This window comes from Lepisma saccharinum, chromosome 9, assembly GCF_977018435.1.
Source record: "Lepisma saccharinum chromosome 9, izLepSacc3.1, whole genome shotgun sequence".
NCBI classification, from domain to species: domain Eukaryota; kingdom Metazoa; phylum Arthropoda; class Insecta; order Zygentoma; family Lepismatidae; genus Lepisma; species Lepisma saccharinum.
The window spans coordinates 84,203,833-84,213,454 of record NC_139237.1 but is presented as its reverse complement, the minus strand read 5'-3'; positions in this window follow the sequence as shown (position 1 = coordinate 84,213,454).

Below are 9,622 nucleotides of genomic sequence, written 5' to 3'. Positions count from 1 at the left end.
GTATCTTCACCACTGTCCACAGCTAGCTACCATCTTGGACGAAGTAACGGTGGTGCAGTGGTGCCAACTGTGTGTGATTTTCACCTCGAAAAACCGGTGCGCAGTCTTACCCGCCGCGCAGTCTTACCCCACCTTACTCTACTTCAGTAAGAGTGAAAATAAGCGGCAGTTTGTAAGAAGTTGAAGATGTCATTACTTGGTACAAACGTGTGGATTATCGCTGATGAAACGAGTGTCTATAGATTTTCGATTTTCTGATGTCATTGGAGAAAGAAGATATTTACTGAATTATACTCTGTACTACAGCGCTTTTCTTCTATACCTGTCACAAGCTGCACGTGTGAGAGAGAGATTTCTCCAAGCTTATCCAAGTTAAAACTAAATTAAGAGCCACTCAGAAGCAGGATAGATTGGAAGCCCTGCTCTTGCTATTTGTGGAACAGGAAAAAGCTTAGTCTATTGATGTAAATGAAGTTATTGATGAGTTTAAGAACATTGTACCTTTTTACAGACGTCTCTTGTTATAGATGACGTCTATTTTGATGTATTTGTTTGCATTTATGAACATTTTCTGTGTGTATAATTTCTATGCAATTTGATTTTTTTCTACTACATATATTCAGAAATTTTCAACACTGTCATTTAGTGAATTTATATTCCTTTACAAACATCAGTGCAGTTAAACAGCCAAGTGATTGTGTTGCAAAATATGCTATTAAAAAAGTAAAATACCTCATTTTTTGCTTTGTGCTATTACAAACAGTATTTGTTTTTTGTTCCTTTTTTGTGATTGTGTATGAATTTGTATGATTGGGTTTCTCCCATGGTTCTGTGTAGCTTATAAGAGCCAATAAGGTTTGAACTTTCAGCCCTCCCCCATGCGACGCGGGAGGAAGTATAAATATGGCCTGTGTCAGAGGACCAGCAGAGTGTGTTTTTGAACTGGATAGCAGAAGGGAGAGCGATCTTCGGGCTCCAGTGGCCTCCCACGAGAAAAAGCATCCCGAGGCAGTTCTGCCGATGCTCAGCTTTCCACTTGGCAGTTCTGCCGTGGGGCTCACGTTAGAGGAATGTAAATAATGTAACTTAGAGAATTATTGGAAGAATCCGAGCCTAGTTTTGTTAAATTGTAAATAAATGTATAAAGCCCATTTCTGCGAGTTTTCAGCAATCACCCTGCAACATTAATTTCAGTAAGTTCTTGCCTGTGATTGATTCTTTGGTTCGGAGCGCTCTGGTGAGGAACGGGATGGGAACCCAGGACTAACGAGCCTATTTAGTTGTTTATTTGGGTTTTTCCTGCCAGCAGCGGCCCGGTAAGGGTGGAATGTTGCGGAACAGTGCACACCCAAATATAAAGTTCTAGCTACGCCTATGGTGTAATCATTTTATAGTAGAAGCTTTGCAAGGAAGTATATTAACTCTCTTCATAATTGAACCTTTTTTAATTTCATTGTATTATACTTGGTAACGGAAAGATACTTCATTAACTCACTCACAGGGGTATGCTTAATCGCCAGAGAGAGATAATGTTTCAGAGTCAAGAGAACGTAATGGACAGGGCGTGACAGTGAGACGCGCCTGTAATTCGACAATAAACATGTCAAATAGTAAAATTCAAGAACCTTTCGTTTTTGGAGAAATAAATGGAATTCAGATCCCTATGTATATGGATACCGGGGCTAATATATCCTGCATGAGTTTGTCTTTATTTCGGAAATTGGAAGGAAAGGGGGCGAAATTACGTCATACCAAGCTGAATGTACAGTTAGCTGAAGGGAAAACAACCACTGTGGGACACGTCTTTTTTAATGTTACTTTCTATGGTCAACGGGTCCGAGAGAAATTCTTTGTTTTGGAGAATCCCCAGAATGACCTGATCGCCGGTAGAAGTTTTATGGCCAGGGCGAAGATTTTAATTGCACCCGCGTTGAACGGTTGGGCTTTTCTGAATGAAAGGGACGATATTAATATTATTCCTTTTGACACAATTGGGAAGAAAGAGAAGAAAACTAGTGACCTCCTGTCTTCCACTGTCATTCACGTAGAAGAGAACCATGACCAAGAAGTGTTGCAAACCCCCAGAGCCGAAAAAGTCAGGAAAAAGAAAAGGTTATCGGCGAGGAAAGGAAAAGATCATATTCCGATTAGCGACCTGAAGGATGTGAATGAGAAATTCAGTAAGTTCCAGGAAAAAAGGAAGAGAAAGAAGCCTACTTGCCTGGGAAGAGAGGACTCTGGTTCGAGTCCCGGTACTTCGGCTGCGCGGGAAACGGATCAAGATAAAGTAACCTTAGTGGACATTAAGGAAGATGTAATGTCACTTACTACTTCGGATGATGATGGACGGAACAGCGAAGATGAAGAATTGTATTGCTCTGTTTTCTTCAAGCGTCTTTTGAGAGACAACCCTGACACCGCTTCTGTTGAACTCCTTGGTGATGTAACACCTGAGCCTCGTGGCGAAATCAACAATTTCACTCAATCAGCAATAGAACCTAATGCAAAGAAGTTGGAAGTAAATGAAATAACAACCGGCAATATAAACTTGGAAGATAAGCGATTATGGGCAAGAGAGCAACGGAAGGACCCATATTTGTCTTTGTTAATTGCGTGCCTTAAGGGAGAGGAAGTTCAATTGGATGAGAAAGTGAACAGGAAAGTTTTCGATCTTTATCTGAGCACTTCTTACCTGGATGAAGATGGGATTCTCTACAGAAACATAGAAGAAGGGAAGGTGATGTTTCCCGTGTTTGGACAGCAGCAAAAGATTTGGACACCGGATTCGTTGAAACCCGAAGTGCTGCGAATATCCCATGACGAAGCTCACGCCGCACATCCAGGGGCTGCAAAGACACTGTTCAAGATTTTGGAACAGTTTACGTGGAAAAATGTTTACTCTGATGTTAGAGATTACTGCAGATCATGCCTCACCTGTTTGAGATACAATCCAGATTCTTGTAAAAAGATGGGATTCATGAGAAGTCGCAATCAGCCACGCCCAGGAGTGAAATTGTATGGAGATTTGTTTGGACCATTTCCGATCAGTTATAGGGGACGTTATCGCTACGTATTTCTCATTGAAGATTCTTTCACGAGACACATGTTCTTGGCACCTTTGACTACAGTGACAGCCAGGACAATTTCCAACGCTTTATTGAAATATTGTCACCTTTACGGCTTTCCATCGATATTTACCAGTGATAATCGAGGTGTGTTTCGTAGCCGCCTGTTTCGCCAAGTACTGAGAACCATCAACTGCAAACCCGTACCGCCCACAAGCAGATCATGCAGAAGCAGCAATTGAGACAGTAAAGAGAGCGATAGCCAAGTTTTGCACGGAGCACAGCAGGTGGTCAGAAAACTTGGATTCGATCGCATTAGCAGTGAACAACCAGGTGAAAAGATGCCCGAAGCGTGACGTACGGTTTCTGGTGGAAACGAAAGGCGCCGGGGAGAATGATCAGCTGACCCAGAGACACCCCATGGAGCTTCGGGGGAAACAGCTGGGTAGACCATAACAAACCAGTCTTTTCTCCTTTGCCGATCCCTTACAAAATAGTTTCTTTAAAGGGACAGTTCTAATTGAAATCTCCATTAGTTAAAAGTTTATTTTTATTCGGAGGCATATTTACTCGCGAGTGTTTGCACTTTCTGTAGTAATTAAGCAGAAAAGTGCCGCGAATTCACGTGCTGGATATTACTCCTACCCTAGGAGTGGATGGGAAGAGGTTCGATCCCAGAACCTCACAAGAAGGAAGCCACCTGGAAGAGGACGTCCTTGCCAAGGATGTTAAACAGCCCACACCTGGAAATGGACTTCACGACGATGAATTAGGATGTCACCGGTTCCAGAGATCACAGGATGCAGTGAGGAACATTCGGAGAGACTTATTCCGGAAAGTGTAAAGTCAGTGAAGTGTAGTGAAGCGGACGGTGTTAGTGTTTTTTTCTTTCAGGCAAACCTCACCAGGACATGAGACTCACAGACTTACCTGGGGTAAGCCCTTTTTTTTCGATAAGGGGAGTATAATACTGTTACAAACAATATTTGTTTTTTTTTTTTGTTTCTTTTTTGTGATTGTGTATGAATTTGTATGATTGGGTTTCTCCCATGGTTCTGTGTAGCTTATAAGAGCCAATAAGGTTTGAACTTTCAGCCCTCCCCCATGCGACGCGGGAGGAAGTATAAATATGGCCTGTGTCAGAGGACCAGCAGAGTGTGTTTTTGAACTGGATAGCAGAAGGGAGAGCGATCTTCGGGCTCCAGTGGCCTCCCACGAGAAAAAGCATCCCGAGGCAGTTCTGCCGATGCTCAGCTTTCCACTTGGCAGTTCTGCCGTGGGGCTCACGTTAGAGGAATGTAAATAATGTAACTTAGAGAATTATTGGAAGAATCCGAGCCTAGTTTTGTTAAATTGTAAATAAATGTATAAAGCCCATTTCTGCGAGTTTTCAGCAATCACCCTGCAACATTAATTTCAGTAAGTTCTTGCCTGTGATTGATAATTTGGTTCGGAGCGCTCTGGTGAGGAACGGGATGGGAACCCAGGACTAACGAGCCTATTTAGTTGTTTATTTGGGTTTTTCCTGCCAGCAGCGGCCCGGTAAGGGTGGAATGTTGCGGAACAGTGCACACCCAAATATAAAGTTCTAGCTACGCCTATGGTGTAATCATTTTATAGTAGAAGCTTTGCAAGGAAGTATATTAACTCTCTTCATAATTGAACCTTTTTTAATTTCATTGTATTATACTTGGTAACGGAAAGATACTTCATTAACTCACTCACAGGGGTATGCTTAATCGCCAGAGAGAGATAATGTTTCAGAGTCAAGAGAACGTAATGGACAGGGCGTGACAGTGAGACGCGCCTGTAATTCGACAATAAACATGTCAAATAGTAAAATTCAAGAACCTTTCGTTTTTGGAGAAATAAATGGAATTCAGATCCCTATGTATATGGATACCGGGGCTAATATATCCTGCATGAGTTTGTCTTTATTTCGGAAATTGGAAGGAAAGGGGGCGAAATTACGTCATACCAAGCTGAATGTACAGTTAGCTGAAGGGAAAACAACCACTGTGGGACACGTCTTTTTTAATGTTACTTTCTATGGTCAACGGGTCCGAGAGAAATTCTTTGTTTTGGAGAATCCCCAGAATGACCTGATCGCCGGTAGAAGTTTTATGGCCAGGGCGAAGATTTTAATTGCACCCGCGTTGAACGGTTGGGCTTTTCTGAATGAAAGGGACGATATTAATATTATTCCTTTTGACACAATTGGGAAGAAAGAGAAGAAAAGTAGTGACCTCCTGTCTTCCACTGTCATTCACGTAGAAGAGAACCATGACCAAGAAGTGTTGCAAACCCCCAGAGCCGAAAAAGCCAGGAAAAAGAAAAGGTTATCGGCGAGGAAAGGAAAAGATCATATTCCGATTAGCGACCTGAAGGATGTGAATGAGAAATTCAGTATGTTCCAGGAAAAAAGGAAGAGAAAGAAGCCTACTTGCCTGGGAAGAGAGGACTCTGGTTCGAGTCCCGGTACTTCGGCTGCGCGGGAAACGGATCAAGATAAAGTAACCTTAGTGGACATTAAGGAGGATGTAATGTCACTTACTACTTCGGATGATGATGGACGGAACAGCGAAGATGAAGAATTGTATTGCTCTGTTTTCTTCAAGTGTCTTTTGAGAGACAACCCTGACACCGCTTCTGTTGAACTCCTTGGTGATGTAACACCTGAGCCTCGTGGCGAAATCAACAATTTCACTCAATCAGCAATAGAACCTAATGCAAAGAAGTTGGAAGTAAATGAAATAACAACCGGCAATATAAACTTGGAAGATAAGCGATTATGGGCAAGAGAGCAACGGAAGGACCCATATTTGTCTTTGTTAATTGCGTGCCTTAAGGGAGAGGAAGTTCAATTGGATGAGAAAGTGAACAGGAAAGTTTTCGATCTTTATCTGAGCACTTCTTACCTGGATGAAGATGGGATTCTCTACAGAAACATAGAAGAAGGGAAGGTGATGTTTCCCGTGTTTGGACAGCAGCAAAAGATTTGGACACCGGATTCGTTGAAACCGGAAGTGCTGCGAATATCCCATGACGAAGTTCACGCCGCACATCCAGGGGCTGCAAAGACACTGTTCAAGATTTTGGAACAGTTTACGTGGAAAAATGTTTACTCTGATGTTAGAGATTACTGCAGATCATGCCTCACCTGTTTGAGATACAATCCAGATTCTTGTAAAAAGATGGGATTCATGAGAAGTCGCAATCAGCCACGCCCAGGAGTGAAATTGTATGGAGATTTGTTTGGACCATTTCCGACCAGTTATAGGGGACGTTATCGCTACGTATTTCTCATTGAAGATTCTTTCACGAGACACATGTTCTTGGCACCTTTGACTACAGTGACAGCCAGGACAATTTCCAAGGCTTTATTGAAATATTGTCACCTTTACGGCTTTCCATCGATATTTACCAGTGATAATCGAGGTGTGTTTCGTAGCCGCCTGTTTCGCCAAGTACTGAGAACCATCAACTGCAAACCCGTGTACATTAATCCATACCGCCCACAAGCAGATCATGCAGAAGCAGCAATTGAGACAGTAAAGAGATCGATAACCAAGTTTTGCACGGAGCACAGCAGGTGGTCAGAAAACTTGGATTCGATCGCATTAGCAGTGAACAACCAGGTGAAAAGATGCCCGAAGCGTGACGTACGGTTTCTGGTGGAAACGAAAGGCGCCGGGGAGAATGATCAGCTGACCCAGAGACACCCCATGGAGCTTCGGGGGAAACAGCTGGGTAGACCATAACAAACCAGTCTTTTCTCCTTTGCCGATCCCTTACAAAATAGTTTCTTTAAAGGGACAGTTCTAATTGAAATCTCCATTAGTTAAAAGTTTATTTTTATTCGGAGGCATATTTACTCGCGAGTGTTTGCACTTTCTGTAGTAATTAAGCAGAAAAGTGCCGCGAATTCACGTGCTGGATATTACTCCTACCCTAGGAGTGGATGGGAAGAGGTTCGATCCCAGAACCTCACAAGAAGGAAGCCACCTGGAAGAGGACGTCCTTGCCAAGGATGTTAAACAGCCCACACCTGGAAATGGACTTCACGACGATGAATTAGGATGTCACCGGTTCCAGAGATCACAGGATGCAGTGAGGAACATTCGGAGAGACTTATTCCGGAAAGTGTAAAGTCAGTGAAGTGTAGTGAAGCGGACGGTGTTAGTGTTTTTTTCTTTCAGGCAAACCTCACCAGGACATGAGACTCACAGACTTACCTGGGGTAAGCCCTTTTTTTTCGATAAGGGGAGTATAATACTGTTACAAACAATATTTGTTTTTTTTTTGTTTCTTTTTTGTGATTGTGTATGAATTTGTATGATTGGGTTTCTTCCATGGTTCTGTGTAGCTTATAAGAGCCAATAAGGTTTGAACTTTCAGCCCTCCCCCATGCGACGCGGGAGGAAGTATAAATATGGCCTGTGTCAGAGGACCAGCAGAGTGTGTTTTTGAACTGGATAGCAGAAGGGAGAGCGATCTTCGGGCTCCAGTGGCCTCCCACGAGAAAAAGCATCCCGAGGCAGTTCTGCCGATGCTCAGCTTTCCACTTGGCAGTTCTGCCGTGGGGCTCACGTTAGAGGAATGTAAATAATGTAACTTAGAGAATTATTGGAAGAATCCGAGCCTAGTTTTGTTAAATTGTAAATAAATGTATAAAGCCCATTTCTGCGAGTTTTCAGCAATCACCCTGCAACATTAATTTCAGTAAGTTCTTGCCTGTGATTGATAATTTGGTTCGGAGCGCTCTGGTGAGGAACGGGATGGGAACCCAGGACTAACGAGCCTATTTAGTTGTTTATTTGGGTTTTTCCTGCCAGCAGCGGCCCGGTAAGGGTGGAATGTTGCGGAACAGTGCACACCCAAATATAAAGTTCTAGCTACGCCTATGGTGTAATCATTTTATAGTAGAAGCTTTGCAAGGAAGTATATTAACTCTCTTCATAATTGAACCTTTTTTAATTTCATTGTATTATACTTGGTAACGGAAAGATACTTCATTAACTCACTCACAGGGGTATGCTTAATCGCCAGAGAGAGATAATGTTTCAGAGTCAAGAGAACGTAATGGACAGGGCGTGACAGTGAGACGCGCCTGTAATTCGACAATAAACATGTCAAATAGTAAAATTCAAGAACCTTTCGTTTTTGGAGAAATAAATGGAATTCAGATCCCTATGTATATGGATACCGGGGCTAATATATCCTGCATGAGTTTGTCTTTATTTCGGAAATTGGAAGGAAAGGGGGCGAAATTACGTCATACCAAGCTGAATGTACAGTTAGCTGAAGGGAAAACAACCACTGTGGGACACGTCTTTTTTAATGTTACTTTCTATGGTCAACGGGTCCGAGAGAAATTCTTTGTTTTGGAGAATCCCCAGAATGACCTGATCGCCGGTAGAAGTTTTATGGCCAGGGCGAAGATTTTAATTGCACCCGCGTTGAACGGTTGGGCTTTTCTGAATGAAAGGGACGATATTAATATTATTCCTTTTGACACAATTGGGAAGAAAGAGAAGAAAAGTAGTGACCTCCTGTCTTCCACTGTCATTCACGTAGAAGAGAACCATGACCAAGAAGTGTTGCAAACCCCCAGAGCCGAAAAAGCCAGGAAAAAGAAAAGGTTATCGGCGAGGAAAGGAAAAGATCATATTCCGATTAGCGACCTGAAGGATGTGAATGAGAAATTCAGTATGTTCCAGGAAAAAAGGAAGAGAAAGAAGCCTACTTGCCTGGGAAGAGAGGACTCTGGTTCGAGTCCCGGTACTTCGGCTGCGCGGGAAACGGATCAAGATAAAGTAACCTTAGTGGACATTAAGGAGGATGTAATGTCACTTACTACTTCGGATGATGATGGACGGAACAGCGAAGATGAAGAATTGTATTGCTCTGTTTTCTTCAAGTGTCTTTTGAGAGACAACCCTGACACCGCTTCTGTTGAACTCCTTGGTGATGTAACACCTGAGCCTCGTGGCGAAATCAACAATTTCACTCAATCAGCAATAGAACCTAATGCAAAGAAGTTGGAAGTAAATGAAATAACAACCGGCAATATAAACTTGGAAGATAAGCGATTATGGGCAAGAGAGCAACGGAAGGACCCATATTTGTCTTTGTTAATTGCGTGCCTTAAGGGAGAGGAAGTTCAATTGGATGAGAAAGTGAACAGGAAAGTTTTCGATCTTTATCTGAGCACTTCTTACCTGGATGAAGATGGGATTCTCTACAGAAACATAGAAGAAGGGAAGGTGATGTTTCCCGTGTTTGGACAGCAGCAAAAGATTTGGACACCGGATTCGTTGAAACCGGAAGTGCTGCGAATATCCCATGACGAAGTTCACGCCGCACATCCAGGGGCTGCAAAGACACTGTTCAAGATTTTGGAACAGTTTACGTGGAAAAATGTTTACTCTGATGTTAGAGATTACTGCAGATCATGCCTCACCTGTTTGAGATACAATCCAGATTCTTGTAAAAAGATGGGATTCATGAGAAGTCGCAATCAGCCACGCCCAGGAGTGAAATTGTATGGAGATTTG